The sequence below is a fragment of the Chelonia mydas genome, chromosome 8, assembly GCF_015237465.2.
Source record: "Chelonia mydas isolate rCheMyd1 chromosome 8, rCheMyd1.pri.v2, whole genome shotgun sequence".
Taxonomy (NCBI): Eukaryota; Metazoa; Chordata; order Testudines; family Cheloniidae; genus Chelonia; species Chelonia mydas.
In genome coordinates, this window is record NC_057854.1 from 16,645,967 (window position 1) to 16,663,825 (window position 17,859).

A 17,859-nucleotide genomic window follows, 5' to 3' on the forward strand; every position below is an offset into this window, starting at 1 on the left:
CACAGCAGATTGATTTTACACAAGCCTAACATTTCTTGCTGTCACTGAACAAATTTGACTGCTGGTAATTACAACATTGACTATATTTAAAAGCTTTTCTGAACTCTGGTTCTGTAGTAATAGCAGGCAAACTGACTTTTCCCCCCGCCCTCCCTCAAGATTAATTTTTCACAATTCCACCTATCTCAGCTATTAATCTGTCCAATTGAAGGAATATCAGATTAATAATGTCTTTAATTAACTAAGTTACAATTGCTTATGTGTGTTTTTTTAAAACCTTAATTAGGCTTGCAATGCACTTTTCTTTTTTAGAAGACAATATATTATTACAACATCCCTTTCCAAATCAATCTCCCCTTTTACTGGAGAGTTCAGATGCATCTGCTGGCATGGGTAAATCAATGTTAGAATTCTCCACCTGCTTCCTCACAAATTCCCCACTGCCTGACTAGACACACAACCCAATTGTATCACTATCGCTCTCTGATCTACTACTGTAACCTTTCCACCAGAAATTATGTATGTATATATATAAAAGATGGAAAGTTTGCTAACTTCGGATCAGATGATCACTGCTCCCAAAGAGTTCTCAAATGTAACTTATACATCCTGAAATCTGAACACAAAATGGAAGCTTTTTTTTAAAAAAAATACAACCCTCATTTCCTGATCTTCCAATAAACATCTAAAGGAAAAATAAAGTCTTATTTTGATTACATCCAACACTACTATGTAAATTTCAACCATGCATACTTCCTTCCTTAAAATTTGTGCTTATGATCAGTTTCATTGCTGTTCACTTAAGGTGTTGAAATAATTAGCGCAGTATGGTCTCTTAAAGTGTCCATAATAAATTTACATCCATCTTAATTTTAAACCCTCTTCACTTTGGGGCCCATGCTGATCAGGAAAATAAGACACCCTGCTATGGCTGTACGAAGAAGTTCATGCTTTCTGTACACAAAAAGTTCAGACTGCAATCAACAATCAATAGGTGCTCTTATGTGCAAAAATATTTTCAAATGTCAAGTTAAGGCAACACGGATTAAAATGTAATTGTATGGATGAACCCTCCCGCCCCAGAAGTTTAAAAGCATGAGCTTTCTTATGCCCCAAATAAAGTTAACATAAAGCATTAAAATACGATTAACAGTGCATAGAAGAATCTTCTAGCTTCCCCTCACCTTGCAGGGTGTTTAGGTGAGAACATGTACGTACATACGTACGTACACACACACACACATACACACAAATGCTGCCTATTGTATTTCCACGCCGCTTTCCTGACAGCTGCCGCCGAACTCGAAACCAAATCAGCGAGTGCAAAATTGAAACGAGTCCTTCAGTAACATCCTCTCTTTTAAAGTTGAAAGCGACACTGAAATATTATTCGGCCATTTAAAGTAAACGCCACAACATAAATCGGGGAAAAAGCAGGTTCTGGTGGTGGTGGGAGGTGTGGGGGGAGCAGAAGAGGTGGGCTGGGGGGAGCAGGAGAGAACTGGAGTTACTGCATTTCACAGGTTTGCAAAAACCCAATGTCATAACGCAATACACGGCCAAAATAACCAGCATGCCAAAAAAACCTAGCTGCACGATTCGACTTAACTGGGAGGAAGAGCGATGGGGGGGGGGGCGGAATCCGCTAATATTTATGCTCGTTGAACTGAAATAAATCCCCCTTTACGAAGAGCAGCTTTCAGAGGAGAAAGGTGTGGAGGAGACCTGTTGGGCTTTCTCCTGGCACGCCCACTTCTGCCAAACACCACCAGCGCCTGCTACAAAAGTCGCCAACTCGGGCGCTTTCCAGCCCCTCTCGGCTCTTCCCTTTCTTTGCCGCCCAACCCCAGAAAAAGATCAAGCCATCAGCCACGTTTGTTGGTTGGAAGGGAATTCTTCATCGATCACAAGAACAGCGAGCAATACAAATATATCAATAAAACCAAACAGAGCGGAGGGGATTCACCCCCCGCCCGTCCCCAATCCTCCGGGAGGAAATAACGCGCACAAATACAAAACCATCTGCTGTGGTCAAGAAGCATTTAAGTCGGCCTCTTAAAGGGGCTGGATCGGGCACGGGCTTGGCACGGCCGAGTCACCCCACTTGTCCCACCTCCAGATTGAACGATAACGATTTACAGTAAAGCGGCCCAAAGGAAAGGGACGCGGGTCCCCGTCCCAGCCCCGCCCCACGCTCTGACAGGCTCTGGGGAGGGGGCCGCGCTTGGCGGAGCTACCCCCCCCCCTTCTGCCCGAGGACGCGACTCCCCACAGTTCCCAAAAAGTTTGAGGGGGTCACCAAAACGGGAGGCACTCCTCCCCCCGCGGCTCCCCTTCGGGGCTCGGAGCCCCCCTCCCCCGGTCAAACTCCCCTTACCTTATCCGGGGGGGGGGGGGCCGCTGGCTCCTCTAGCCACCCACGTCCATGGCTCCCGCCGCGGCGCCGATGAGGGAGGAATAAACAAGTCGGCGCGCGGAAGGAGGAGCGGTGAGGGGCGAGCGGCGGCGGAGAAACAGCCGCCCCTGCGAGGGGAGAGCCCGAAATCCCACCCGGCCCGAGCAGCCCCGCGCCCGAGTCTGCCCTGACACTCCTCCCGCCTTCCTCAGCCGGCGCTGGCGGCGCTCCGCAGCCTTCGCCCGCTCCCGTCTGCGCCTCACGCCCGGACGGACCGTCCCTCCTTGCCCCAGGCGGCCCGCGACTCCAGCCGCGCTCGGCCCCGCCACAAAATGGAGGACGGCGGCGGCCGCCTCCTCCCAGACGTGCGGCGGCGGGAGCGCACTCGGGCAGGGAGGCAGCGCTGCGCTCGCTCGGCGGAGAGGGGCAGTCAGCGCTCGCTCGTCCCCGCGGGGCAGAGCCGGGGAAGTACACGGGGGAACGGTGCAACCTGTTGGCTGAGCCGGCTGCCAACTGCGCCCCAGCCGCCCTCCCTCGCTCCCCTTCTCGGCTCCTACCCCCGCCCCGCCGCTACAAACTCCCCCTGCGAGCTGCTTTTCCCCAAGTTCCTTCCCGCGGCTTCCTTCTCCTCGCTCCCCTTCCGTCCCTGCCCCCTCCCGCTGTTGGGACGGGGCCTCCGAGTCCTCAGCGCTGGCTGGGCGGGGGCTGGCCTGGCTGGGGGGCGGACAAGGCTGCTGATGGGGGGGCTGAGGCGAGGCGGAGCTGGCCTGGCGCAGGGCTCGGGCTGGGTTGGGCAGCCCCTGCTTGGTCACGGGGGGGAAGCCACCGGCGGCCCCGTTTCTTCCCCTTTCCACTTGATCGTTTCCTGAGCTAAGGAGGGAGCCCGGGGCTGCTGCTCCTGGGTCTGCGGCGTGGCGACACCCGCCCGCCCGAGAGGTGGCTGGAGACCCCCGCTCCTAGGGGAGGTGGCAGAGACTCCGTCTTTTTGCGTGGGGTGGGGAAGAAGGTTGCAAGCGGCTTATATACACACACACCCTTTTTTTTTTTTTTTTTTTGCACCGGGGAAGGCTGCCTGGTGATCACTTCTTTCTCTCCCTGTTACACTGGGGAAGGTTTTATCTCTCTGTCAGTTACTGTGTTTCCAGCATGCCTGTCACCAGGGTAGCTGTAGAGCGGTGCGCGGATACAGAATTTGGATCCGCATCCAATCCGCAAAAATGACCCGCGGATTTGCAGCGCTCTAGGTATCTGAACATTAGATCCTCTGCTCTGTGTTCCTCATTAATCAGCTCCTTTTGGTAAGGTTGATCACTCCTTGCTCTTTCACATATTCTCTCACACACGCATCCCTGGTTGTGGCTGCTCTGTCCTCTGATCCTATCTCACCTGCTGTTCCACCGGTGGTTCCAACCCTTCTCTTCCCCTCCCTGCCACTGTCCCTCAGACTTTTGTCTTCAGTCCCATCCTCTTCTTCCTCCAGTCTTTCCCTGGGCAAACTCATCCATTCCTATGGTTTCAACTATAATCTCAATGCTAAAGGCAACCAAATCACTCTCTCTCTCTCTGCCACCTACTGTCTCGCTGACATCTGGTCCTGCATGCTGCACCATCATCAGACCTCTCAGCTTAAACAAATTTTCTGTTCAAGTTAATTTTTTGTTTGTCTTCTGGACAGCTCCCACTTCTTCCTATTGGAGCTACCAGTCAAGCCTGTCCCTGGCAACGTATTAACAGATCTTGCGGGGACAGGGAAATCAGTGATAGATGGTGGACTAAAGCTGTTTCAGCCCTAATGTGTTTCTATCTTCAGTAGCACTAAAGAGCATTTCTTCAAAATAGCAGCATTACCTCTCCTGCATGCTCCTGGTAGCAAGGGGCAGCATTGAAGAGGAAGCCCAGAATAGGCGGTGCAATGGGGTAAATATGGGGATAATTCTGGGGTACTAAAACTTGAGCTGAAAAGAATGAGAGTCCAAATCTTGGAGGGGGGATGTATGGGGCATAAAACATGGAGGAGGAAGATGAAAAATGATGCATGAAGGGTAAGATTAGGGGAGGGAAGAGAGTGGTAAAGAGGGTGGAGAGAAAGGAGCCTGGGGGAGACATGGAGGACCTGCTCCCTCATAAGCAATGACAGTTTAACCATTCTCATCAAGCAGGATTGCTCCCTTCCTACTAGAAATGGCCCCACCCTTTACAGAATCATTCTCTCCCTTCTCTGGGATCCTACGGATGTCCCTTTGAGTTGGGGCTCAGAACAGTTGTGGGGGGCAGGGCTGAAATGAAGCAGGACACTGTCCTCTCACTTTAACACTGACTTCTGTAGGCTGGCCACATTTCTGCATTGAAATCCCTGGGAATTTATATGGTTCAGGTGGGAGTTGCATTAATTCCCTGTCTGTGGCTGCTGATGAACAGCTGCAGGAGGGCTTAGCCAATGGCAATAGGAGGGAGCAATGATGAAGTGTAAAGACAGCAGTTGTCACTTTTTTCCACAGATCCCCTGTGCATCCCCTGGATATGTATGTTTGGGAGGCCTTACATCTGCAAACTCTGCAGGGCTCCAAACACCATTGCCTTCATGTAATGCATAGCAGGAATTGCCAAGAGGGGAAACTATGATTTAGGTAGATTTTTCCGCAGGAGTGGATGGTCTGTACACTACTTTCACTGAAGTAGCTATAACAAGCTCTGAACAGATGAACTAAGATAGTGGAGGGTAAAACAGTGAAGGGATACTGCTCAAATAGTAAATAAATAACAAAACATACAAGGAAATGCCTTTCAAATTAGCAGCTAAAGTTTATTCACCTTGTTATAGGAATCACAGAAGTTGGAGTCCAGCTAGACCATCAAGTTCATCCACTGCAAAGGCAGGACACAGGCTGATAGGAAACTGCAAAAGAAAAACAAAGATTAAAGAAAAACACTGACGCTAAACACAATATCCCAAGAGTATACTGGCCCCTGAGAAGTAAGAGATCATAGGAAATAGGTTGCCTCTTTGGGTGTGTAAGGCAGGTGATCCTCTTTTTCTGGTGGACTTGCTATAATTTCTGGGGATGACTAATACATTTGTGTGTGTGAAAAAGCAGCAGTTGTCTAGCTATGAAGATGACAATCAAACTAACAGAAACAATTGACCATAGTCTTCAAAAGTGATTAATAAGTACTATGCACACTCCGAAAAATAGGGCTTCTTTAAATTGTTTTATGTTAGACACATAAAATCGGTAGTCATCTTGAAAATCTTTGCCATACTTCTCTCTATCTAGGTCCTTACAGGGCCCTAAGAACCATGGTACCTGGGCACCTGTAATTCTCTACTAATATTATTAGTATTCCTTCCTGAGCTTGCTGATGTTAAATAAAAAGGAATGTTTATTATAGTATGTTGAAAAGGATTCCGTTAAAAAAAAAAGATTAAGACCTGAAGGCCCATGTGGTTCAGGACATCTCTGCCCACCCTTTTTAGGTTTTAAAAACTCTGATTTTCATTTTTAACAGAAAATGAGAGACTTGGTCATTTACTCTTCGGAAGCTGACCTTTAAATAAAGCATTCTGCTCTCATGCCTCCACAGGGGATCACAGAGATATAGGAATATTTGTGTGCATATTGTAAGTGAGAAAACCATCTTATTCTATTCTGATTTCTCTAGAAAAGTGATGGTTAAGTCTGTGAGCATGGGTGACTAATGACTTTTCTTTTAGCAGGGAAAAAACTGGAGGAAAATGCTGAAATGATGCTTGGATTTGAATTGTACTGTTCACAAGCAAAACGTGTCAGGCATTGTAAGCACTAGTTGTAGTAATATTTTAATTAAAGTTGTTTAACTTATGAGGCCACAAAGCAAAGAAATATTTGTCTCCTCTGCGTTTTAGATGTTGGGGGGGCATATTTGGGGGTGGAAGGTTTCTTAGCTAAAAATTGACAAGCAGCTAAATGCTCTGAACTCTTAAAAACAGACAAGATTTTTATTTATGTTTTTGAATGTTACATTTTCCAAGAGGATATTAATACATATCTAAATATGCAGTGTAAATGCATACGAGTCAATTTCACATTAATTTACATCACAGTTATTGGACAAAGGCACTTTAAAACCTAGAGACATTTCTGTATAATCATCTTTATCTTAAAAACTATTTTGGACTGCCAAATATGAAATGACATTGCAGTGCAGGCCTTTACTCTTTTGGGGAATGATGCAATGGATTTGTAACCTAAACTAAAACACGTGCCCCATGCTTTCCACCAGCAAAAAAAAAAAAATGGTGGGAATGGAAGTCCAAAGTTACCATATCGATGAGTATTGAAGGAATCTTAGGAGGAATGTGTTACCAGGTGCTCAGAGGTGACCAGGCACTCAGATATTATGATGGGCTATATGAGAACCTAGAATATAAGTCACAGAAGAGGCTATGTGAAGCACTAAAATTCTTGGGGGAAATCAGGGATCATTGCCGTTAATCATCTTGGTCTTCACACAGAAGGCCTACTTCAATTTGCTGATGTATTGATACCCTGTTATATGCACTGTACTGCCTTGTCCTACACAGAGATCCATCTCTGAAAAACCAGAGTCCAAATGTACAGAGTAGATGTACATGGGTATCTGCTAGCTTGAGGGAACTGGGACAGTATAGCACATGGCTCCACTCCTCTTCAGGACAATTTGTACCCCAGTTCCTGCTCCTTTCCACCTCCCTAAGCTGTCCAGCAAAGGACACGTTTAAAAATATCACACTGAAATGCTTTTTCAGCTGGTTTTGCATTGTAGTGTGTAGGACATTCCTTCTGAAATGAACAATAATAATACCATATACTAATATTTCACTGTTTATCCAGAAGAAACAAATTTTAACTTGCTTACAGAATATATAGGAGCATTACTCAGCAATATTATACAATACTGTAGGACAGTAAGCAAAGAATATCTTTCTCATTTTAAAATGAAGAGGACATTTAGGTAGATCTGAATGTAATTTCCTGTAATATAATATGATCAGCATAGCAAGGCATTACCTTGCAAGGTGGTGCAATGCCTTGCTTATTACCTTTTAAACATCAGAGTATTTGTTATCTGGTCACTATTCATAAAGCTTGCAATTTGCTAGAAAGTTGTAAATCAGCAGCAAAAGCAGAAATTCATGTTTGTTTTAGGTGAAATATTAAGTTCATATTGCTCATTGTCCTAGTGTCACTGCAGTGCACATGCATTCATTCAGATTTTTAAATTAACACATTTTTAACAGATTTGTATACAATAGAGCAGATGAAAAATTCATTGCATCTCCACTTGGATATATCTACTTCTGTTTCCAGTGTATAATGGTGCTAGGAAAAATTATTATTGACTCATGGTTCTGCTAGCTACAAGTAGCTCTGCTACTGAGACTGAGCTAGTGCAGAGCCCACAGCTTCATGCACAGGAGGCCTTCCAGAGTGGTGGAAGTATGAAGCTATCATACTTCCACATCTTGCTTATCTGGTTTCTTGCCTCATTAACATAAGTGATCCAATGTGATTGAGCAAAATGATGCATGATTTGTCCCTTTGGTCTCCTTCAAAGCGCTGCACAGAAGTTTCTTAGGCCATGTCTAAGCTAGAAAAATGTGTTAGCTAATGCACTTTGACTTGCATTTTAACACACTAGTGTAGATTGGGTGGTCATGGTCAACCTTAGGTTAAACCTTGTCTTCCCTAATGTATAAAAATGTAATACATTAGACTGGATGTTTTTTTAAAAGCTATGCTCTAGCTAAATGAGAAGTTAGAGATTGATGGAGGAATCAGTGGATCACATCTATGGAGTGCATTATGCTGGTAGCCAGACTAGATGATTAAAATGGTCCCCTCTGGCCTTAAAATCTGTTAAACACCGTTTCAGACACTTCCTATTGTCTAGTGAGGTGTGACAGCATACAGAGTATGTCTGTGCAATGTATGTGAACGGTGACTACAGCAGATTCTGATTTCTAGATAAAGCAGAAAGGCTTGGGGTTCTTGAAGTGTAAACCACCTAGAAGCAATTCTAATTACTAAAAACAATATTCTTATTTTTTGTACCACTCTACCACCTCTAATCTACACTCGAACTGAAAATATATGTAAGTGTCTTGTGGTCAGATTAGTAACAATGTTATTCTTACATTTTAGAAGTGTATATAGCATGCTGATCAATCCTGCACTGAACCACTTCCTAATACTACTCTATCAAACCTGACCCAGAGGACTGCCTATCCTAGCATTACCACCACTGTTACCACTACTGGAGCTGCACTGATGGCCGGGCTATGGTGGGAAATTTGAGGGGGGGGAAATCCAGTGTAGATGACGCAACCAGAGCAAATATGCAGTTCTAACTGTGCATCTGTTCAGTCCTTGGTTTCTCTGTTCAGCTCAGATTGCCCATGTGGGTTCCAATGCATCTAATCTGGGATACTTTTTTCCTGATGTGAATGCCGGTCTTCTAGGAGCTGTACTAAGACCACTAACTCATTTCACATAGGCAACGAAAAGCTATTATATTCTGGTTATTTACTATGAACCTAAATAGAAGGCATACTGGTGATATTTGCTCATTTGATTTTAAATCCCCAGGTGGAATTCATGGTGTACATGTATCCTAAATCCTTTGCGTGCTCACTGTATCAAATCTATACAATAACACTTTTCATACAAATGTCTTGTGTTATTTTATAAAAGAATGACACATAAAAGCAATTTAAAAGGTTAAACTAAAAGGAGTATGTTTTTGTTCATCTTAAAACTTTTCCAAAGGCAGAACAGCAACCACAAGTGAATAAGGAATTAAATCAGAATAAGAGGGGAAAGCTCTTTCCACAAGCTTAGAAGTTTTAATTTGAGGAGGTTGTAAATGGCTTGGGGAAAAAAAAAAAAGGTAAAAAACAGGTCTAAAAAGCAGACGCAAGATCACAGAGGTCCAATGTGGCTTCCCCATGAAGTATCCTCGTATGAAATCAAATTCTGCTCTCAGTTACACCAGGAAAACTCCACTGACATCACTGAAGAATTTGGCCTAGAGTCTTTAAAAGTCAATCCATAGCTCTGTGTGAGAGAACTGGAAACCTCTCAAAACTGATGTAATGCCGCCTGGGGCCCACTTCTGGTGAATATCCAAAAATATTAATATCAGGTGAATGCAAACTTATTCCATGAGCTGCTACAGTATTCCACAGATCAGAATCATTTGCAGTTGTCAAGACATTGGGCTAAAAAAAAAAAAAAGTATCAATAAGTGATGAAACACTCCTTGAGATGCTAAAACTCACAATATAACAATAGTTCAAGGATAGTGATTGGTAATGTTGACAGCCTACTAAGGGCATTAAACAAAAGTTCATTATGTAATGTATGGATGTAGATAGTATTTAATCTAGACAGCCATTTGACCATTAAAGATATAGTTGTGATCTACAGAGAAAAAGTGTGTGCATTTACAATATTCTAGAATGAACATCAGAAAGGTTCTGCCAGCACTTTCTGCCAGCACTGAAGGACTTTCTTGTGGACGACCAGGAACAAAACAAAAATACTGTAAATCTGTCTTTTCTGGGCATTATTCTGGGCTCTACAGAGAATCCTATTTTTAAACTTCAAAACTGTGTGTATTATGATCTATTACAGATCATAATACACATAATTTTGAAGTTTAAAAATGCATAATGTGAATGGAAACAGATGTAGATAAGCGGGCCCAGAGTTTTAATAGGAAAAAAATGTAGCACCTACACTAGAAGTATGGAAAACCAACAGTAGTAAAATGCTGCCGTGTAAATAAGTTTAAATACTGAAGGAAAATTCCTTAGTTACAGACTGCTGACAGGGAGTTATCAGAGTAAAACTGACAAATGGGTCACAGATATGGAGGCCACTGAAGACAGAACTAAATCATTCTTAGTGCTAGAAGTAGGATAGAAAAAACCTGATTGAAGTTTTTCACATAAATCATTTGCTGAGATGCTCATGAAACAAGATAGCAACGATCTTCTCCAAAACCTTCATGAAATCAGAGAATGGATTGGCAGCTCGCAATTAAGTGGGGGGAGGGGGTCAAGTTTCAGATGATATAGGGTACTTTGTTCAGATAGGACCGAAGAGTATATTAGGTAAGAGATTGATTTAACGGTATTTCAGGTTACAACGGTTAAAGCACTCAGATAAGCCATGGATGACATTCCTGACTTCTGCAGTAATTCATAAAGGTAATGTGAATGAAAAATCAGATGCTGAATAACAAGAACTATACACCAACATAAAAGGAATAGGAAATGAACACATGGTGACTGAATACACACAGTGGTCATTTTGTCAAAACAACAGCAGAAGCAGCATAAAACAAACAAAAACTTACGAATTAAATATTTGCAGATATCAGGAATTATGAGAGTGCTATTCAGAATTTTAGAAAATGAAGAGCTTGAACTTGGAAGCAGGTTAATAATTGTACTAGATCATATCCAAAAATAATAAAATCAATCACATTTTCCTTAGAACATTTTGATAATACTTCCAAACAGAATGGGGAAGGTAACATAAGTAGCTTTCCACTAATTCTCCAGGCCACCCAGCAGCTTCTTAAAAACAAAACAAAACAACTTTACATTCAGTTGAGTAGACCTATGGCTTTACAAGAGGGGTAGTACTTGAAAGCAAAGTGAAAATAAAAATTATGAAAATGAGAGTTATGCAAATTTGTTGCCTTTCCATGAAAGGCAGTGAATCACACAATTTTTAATGCTTTACACAAGCAATAATCGTCAAGGTCACAGCTGTTTTACAAAGAGGTCAATTGTATTTCCTGTCAGTTTGTAAGTGCCTTAGGTCAATTCTCAAATAAACATCATGTCCTTCAGCCAGTCATTGTCGTGAATCAGTAGCTTTCCAGGTGAGCCAGAATGGAAAAAGAATGTTCCCCAGCAGCTGTTTTCACAAGCACAGTAACAAGTATGCTTAAGAATCTCCAATCCTGCAAGCTCCTTCACATGCACTGTCTTCTGGGTAACTTCAGTGGGGCTCTGTGGTGGCATAGGGGTCTTGCAGTGCATATGAGCCTGTAAGATCGGGACCACAGTGTCCCAACAGAAGGTCTGTCATAGCGTCTGAGGAAGGAGTGGTAACCCTCGGTCCTCTCCTTCATCCTCTTCAGGCTAGTACAAATCCATTTTACTTTACTACTTCCTCCACGCCTTCCCCTGTCCTTACTCCCTTCCACTGGTCCTGATATCCTTCTGCCTCAGTTAGATTTATCCATTGCCCTCACCTGCACCCACTTTGTGCTTCTCTATTGCCCCCCCTCCCCGCCTCCAAGATGTTCCCTCTTATGTCTGTTGGTTTGCTCCATCTTGCATCTCTGGATTAAAATTCCTGTTCTGTCCTAGAAACTTCACCTTCCCTAGAACCTGCTTTCCAACAGAGCCCTGTAGTCTGCTCTCTCTGCCCCCCAGAATGCTGGAGCCTTAGGTATCCTTAAGGCTCACTCAGCTCCAAATGAAATTAAGAGTCTTTCCATGGACTTTAATGGGAGATGAATTGGGGCCTTCGATAGAAGTCTGGCATTGAACTCAACCAGCTAAATGGAGGTAAAACAGGTTAGCCTGGATCTATACTAGGGAAAGGGCTGTGATTAGATTGGGTTAGCCAACACATGCTACACTTAAAAAAGAAAAGGAGCAAAAGAGTGAAGTAAGTGTGTGTGTGCACGCATGCCAGATAGCTGTGCTGGTGTGAAGGATCCAATTCTGTGAGCGACTGAACCCTTTTCAGTGGCAGAATCAGGCATGAATAGAAGAGTGAGATTACAGGAAAAGGAAATTGCTCATCAGAGACAGGAAAATGTGCACAATGAAACTTAAAATCTCATCATATAATCAAATACAAAATGCAAGTAATGCCAAGAGCCTGCCTATGTCGAGCCACCAAATTCATCATAGCCTTATAGTGAACAAAATGCAAGTTCATACCTGGCTAATGAACCAAAACATAGGGCCGGTGTAACTTGACAGATCCATTGACTCCAATGGAGCTGTGCCTAGTTACGCCAGCGAGAATTTGGCCCATAGTGTTTACTGGAGCAACAAGAACAATGTTGAATGCTGAATCTAGCAGTCACTAGGATTTGCATTGTAAAAACATTGAGGTGTTTTTGTTTGTTTGCACTTCTTTTGTAAAAAATACAAGACATCTCAGCTGTGTTGGAGATTATCTTGAAAAGGTTTAAGTTCTACTGAAGAGGCTTTCTGAAGAGTTGGATATAGTACAATAACAAATGGTTGAAATGCTGTGACAAATAAGACAATAGAAATGCTTTATAAAGAAACTGGAGGAAACTTAACTGGTTTAATTGAGGAGGAGGAGCAGCAACATTTTGAAGAAGGCATTAGGGATGAAGTCACATACACCAGTGCACACAAATAACTTTGTTGTTTTTAAGTTTTGTGGAAACATCTGGCAACAACATGCAGCAAAGAGGAAACTTTTCTGTTTTGTGCATCAATATCTTGCTGTGAAGAGAAGAAAACTTTAGCTAATTACAGGATGCCTGCACAAGAACCACCACCTTTATGTTTCACAACTAATTTTTCCTGTGATTCAATGTCTAATATAAAATTGGTAAGGTGTAATGTGGGGAAAGCGTTGGATAGAATACTCTGCAAGAGAGATGAAACTCAGTTATTGGCAAAGGGGCCATACAAGGATCTTTGTGCTGCAGACCCCCCGCCCCTTCTCCCCACCAATACTGTATTTGGCAGGGCAAGGAATGAATTGGCTATGCACCGAGGCTTTCATACCCGCTGCATACCCTCTTCCAGCTTTGAATACGCTGGTATTGAGGGGAGTACTGAGAGAGGGGCCAATGATCCAGAGGCCAGGAACATCTGCATAAAAGAGATACATATATAGCCATATGTTAGAAGTTGTACAGCACCCAACAAAAATAGCATTTGAGTATTTTTATATACTTCTATGGAAGAGTCTGGAATGCTTCAGTAAGAACAGTGTTGTAACAGGAGCAATAAAATGGAATTCAAAAACAGCTATGATGTTAATACAATGGACATTTGAATTCATAGATTCTAAGCCAGAAGGGATCATTATGTTCATCTAGTCTGACTTCCTGTATAACACAAGCCAGAGCACTTCCAAAATAATTCCTAGAGCAGAGCTTTTAGAAAAACATCCAATCTTGATTTTAAAATTGTCAGTGATGGAGAATCTACTACAACCCTTTGTAAATTGTTCCAATGGTTAATTACACTCACTGCCAAAAAAAATTTATGCCTTCACAGTCTGAATTTGTCTAGCTTCACCTTCCAGCCATTGGATTGTGTTATATCTTTGTCTGCTAGATTGAAGAGCCCATTATTAAATATTTGTTCCCCGTGTAGATATTTATAGACTAACCAAGTCACCCCTTAACCTCCTCTTTGTTAATTAATATACATTTGTATATTGTAGTGTAATCCTCATGTGAATGATAAATTTCAGGAATATGGAACACAATAGATGTTTACTTGTTTTATTTTAAAGTCAGTCCTATCTTTCTGAGTTAGTAATTTCAGGAAAAGTTTAAGAAATTTGGAACCTGCCACATTAAAGTAGAATTCTAAGTGAATAATTTGCTAATGAAAAGGAATTCAGAAACCAACACTATGCAGTTTTAAAATTCAGGTTCATAAGTAATATGTAGGAGAGGAAAAAGCAAGTGAGAGAAAATATTGTGATCACTGTGTATTTTCTGAAATGTCAGATAACTTTTAAAAACATCTTTCTCTACTCAAAATAGGAAAGCGCTATGTAATGTCTTTGAATATTTAAAAAAAATCCAAATTTTAAAACATGCTGCAATAAACTGCTACTGATTTAGGTCCTGATCCACTGAAACACCAAAAGACCTTGGTCATCGGTGCGTGGGATCAAACCTGGGATCTCTGGAGCAAAATGCATGAGTCTACACCATGAGCTAAAAGCCACATGGCCCTTAGTTAAGGCTGTAGCAGACTCATTAATCTCTAGGTGGTCTCGGTGCCACTAGAGGGGACATAGCAGCACACCCAGGAGGTGTGCGGGTTACACAACCACCAGTGGAGTCAGTGGAAAGGCTTCTATTAACATATATGCATTCTGGATCAGGCCCTTCATACAAAAAGAACTTATCTTTTTTTAAAAACTCAGACCCAAACAGTACAATTCTAGTCTACAAAGAGTGAAGTAAACAGCAAACAGATGGGAGCTGAAACTTAAAACAAGTTTTCCTACAAACAACAAGAAAGCACACTATAAAATGAGTTTAATACAAATCCCTTATCTATTGGATCTTTATATAAAGCTTTGGGGGGAAAATCCTGTTTATAGAGGGCCTTCCTTTTATATCCTGTTTTCTGTGTTACTCCTCCACTGTGTTTTATTACTTGGACATTTACAAAAATATAGCTTTGATGGACCATCAGTTTTAAAACAGGTGTAGTTGGTGACTTTAGTGGGGAGCTCTCCTTAAAAGTCAGGGGCTTGACAGGGTCCTTGAATTTTAGGATTACATCTGTTGCTTTTGTTTATTGTCATCTGATGTCAGAGGCTGATATCATAGTTGGTTGGTAGAGAAATGATTATGACAGAAAGATTTAACTTGAGATGGGAAGTAAGCAGGAGGAGAAATAAAAGCAAAATAATTATGTTGTATCAGTACTGAAGGAATTAAAAGATGACCTAGATAATAAGACACTGCTAAGTTCTTTGGGGCAGGGACCATCTTTTTGTTCTGTGCTTGCACAGCGACTAGCATAATGGGGTCTTGGTCCGTGACTGGGGCTCCTAGACACTACCTAGGTAATATCAACAACAAATAAATAATAATCACACCAGTGTCAGAACCTGTTTCTAAATGACCATTTTAAAAAATGTCACAGTCATCAGCATCTTTCCATGTACAGACTCAAAGGAATATATGATTCCTATTCTACGTCTGTTAGGACCCTCCAGATCTCTCACTGACTTCAGTAGCAATCTGGGGTGCCATAAAAAGGCAGAAGGCATTATCCTGCAAAATGCTGACCACCCTGAACTCCCATTGACTTGAATGGGAGTTGAGGGCAGTCAGTATCTCGCAGTATCAGGCTCTCAGTAGGTAAATTATTTACAGCAGGACCAGATCAGAGTTTTCTCTATTTTTTTTAATTTGACTTTCTCTTGTTCCAACAGCTTAATTTACCTATTGGTAATTTATATCGTAACAGTGACATTAAACTATTCCCAGAGTGACAATTCAAATACATTCTGATCAATAGCTTGCTATAATCACATATGTGTAATTGGAATGCTTTTTAAAAACCTGAATGCAGGAATAAAGAATCCCTCTGTCCTTTAACCCAGAGTCAGATATTCCAGTTTCCATCTCAGATGCTCAAGCTAGTACAATTTGTAAATGCCTCATCATACAGAATTATGGTAAAAGTTGCTTTGAAAGAATAAAGCAAAATCAGTTAGAGCCTTTTGTGCAATGAGAGTGGCCAAACATCTATTAAGATGCACAAAGATCATCCACGGATATCTGTGCCACAGCCATTTAGCTTGAAATTTTTAATAAAAATCAAACTGCTTCCAACAAGTGCTGGCAGCCTACACAGCACAGAGGCACATTAATCCACATCTCTGGCACTGCCTGAAAATGCCCCGCCTACTCTGGCAAGGGGCCTGATAGACTCAACCTACTTCTGAACTTACACCATCAAGTACACATGCTGCTTAATATATTCTTCTGCTAAATCTGAAGAAGTGCTGGACCATGCTAGGAAAGTCTGGCTTTTAAGGGCATCTACAGCCTCCCTCATAAGTCTCATATCTTGACCTAAAATTTTTAAATCAGGGCTAAGAATAGACTAGTGATACTGCTCTATATAAGATAGATCTAACCTTTAGTATTGGTATTGCCGTAGGGCCTAGGATCCCCAGGACCCCATTCTGCTAGGCACTGAGATTGAGAAAGGGTTTCTCAGCAAAACTGCTATTTTCAAGCAGTCATAAATTTGTCAGAAAACAGTTATTTCAAGCTGAAAATTTAAATTCATGGTCTCAGTGATTTTTTTGGAGTGGGGGAAAGGACAAGATTTGCATTTAATATTTTGCAGGGCTCAGGGAATTAAAAAATAACTTCATTTTAAACTCTGAAACTTAGTATGTCAGTTTCCAAAGAGAACTAATTTATTTTCCCCCTTTCCTCCCCCCCCCCCTTTTTTTTGCAGTGGGGCAGCGAGGAGGGAGTGGAACTATTCAAATTGACAGGGTTATTCACTAGTATAAATGATGTATGTAATATGGTCATTATGGGGCAAATCCTGCAGCTCCCTACACAAGTGTGAACTACTCAGGGGAAACCACTGTATGCAGGAGGCATATCCCTGTTTTGTTCTCTAACATGGCGTGATACTTGTGTATCCCTATCCAAATACATATGCACAGACTGGCATATATATTACAAGGATAACAGAGGCAAACCAGAGAATGAAGATCACATTCTGTCCTGACTTAGGCCTTGATTCAGCAAAGCACGTAAGCATGTGCCAAACATTGAGTGCTTTAGTATCATGACTTCCGTGGAATACTCAGTTGCTTCAATTAGGCATCATCCTGAATCAGTGCCTTAGATCTCAAAGAAGGGCAAGATATTGCAGAGAGCTTTACACCACATAGCAACCTGCATCCAAATTGCAAGATATTGCAGAGAGCTTTACACCACATAGCAACCTGCATCCAAATTACAAAGGGACAATAATGACAGATGAGGGCAGAAATAAAACCCCAAACATTGTGAAACCCCATTGCAGGTGGACTGTACCTACTTCTGAGAGATACTTGTAAGACATTAGGACTAAGATATTAGGCTGAGACTTGGGAGATCTGTGTTCAAGATAGTTAGCCTCTTTGCCTCCGATTCCCATCTATACAATGGGGATAATACTTGCCTTCCTCATCTGCTAGGTCACTGCAATCCTTGACTCTGGGAGCCAGCCTTACCCTGCTCTGCTGTGAGACCCCCCACTCCTGGGCTGTTCATGCACAGCCTCTGGCATGTAAGCTGTTCCTTGGACTGTGCAACTGAATGACACTAGCCAATATCTCTGGTCCCAGACACAACCCTAGGAACCTCTGTCTTGCAGAGTCCAGTTATGCCCACTGGATGCTGCAAGCTTATATGAGTTCATCAATTTAACAAAGAAATTGATATGTACCAGGCTTGTTATCCTAAGGGGAGCCTCTGACACACTTAAAACCAAATGCACTGCTTCAGGTAGAACAAACACACAGACTTATAAACTATTAAGGTAGATTTTAAGTGATTATAAGTCAAAGCACAACAAGTCAAATTTGGTCAATGAAATAAAAGCAAAACACATTCTAAGATGATCTTAACACTTTCAATGCCCTTACAAACTTAGATGCTTC

At 42.2% G+C, this 17,859-nt stretch overlaps 1 protein-coding gene and 1 long non-coding RNA gene across 4 annotated transcripts in view; one reads left to right on the forward strand and one right to left on the reverse strand.

Annotated features, from left to right (window-relative positions):
* The window catches only part of NR3C1 (nuclear receptor subfamily 3 group C member 1), a 158,005-nt gene extending 154,619 nt beyond the window's left edge, over positions 1–3,386 (reverse strand). The window contains exon 1 of one of the 3 annotated variants that reach the window (XM_007063607.4): positions 1,185–3,386. The gene's annotated coding sequence lies outside the window, so the exon portion shown is untranslated. The remainder of the gene's footprint in view (positions 1–1,184) is intronic. The other 2 variants (XM_037907573.2, XM_043552847.1) reach the window with 2 other exon arrangements.
* A 2,720-nt stretch (positions 3,387–6,106) lies between these two features.
* LOC122466825 lies at positions 6,107–9,287 on the forward strand. Its single transcript, XR_006292686.1, has 2 exons — positions 6,107–6,188; positions 8,557–9,287. It is a non-coding gene; the product is annotated as an uncharacterized LOC122466825 (long non-coding RNA).
* The last annotated feature ends 8,572 nt before the right edge of the window (positions 9,288–17,859 follow it).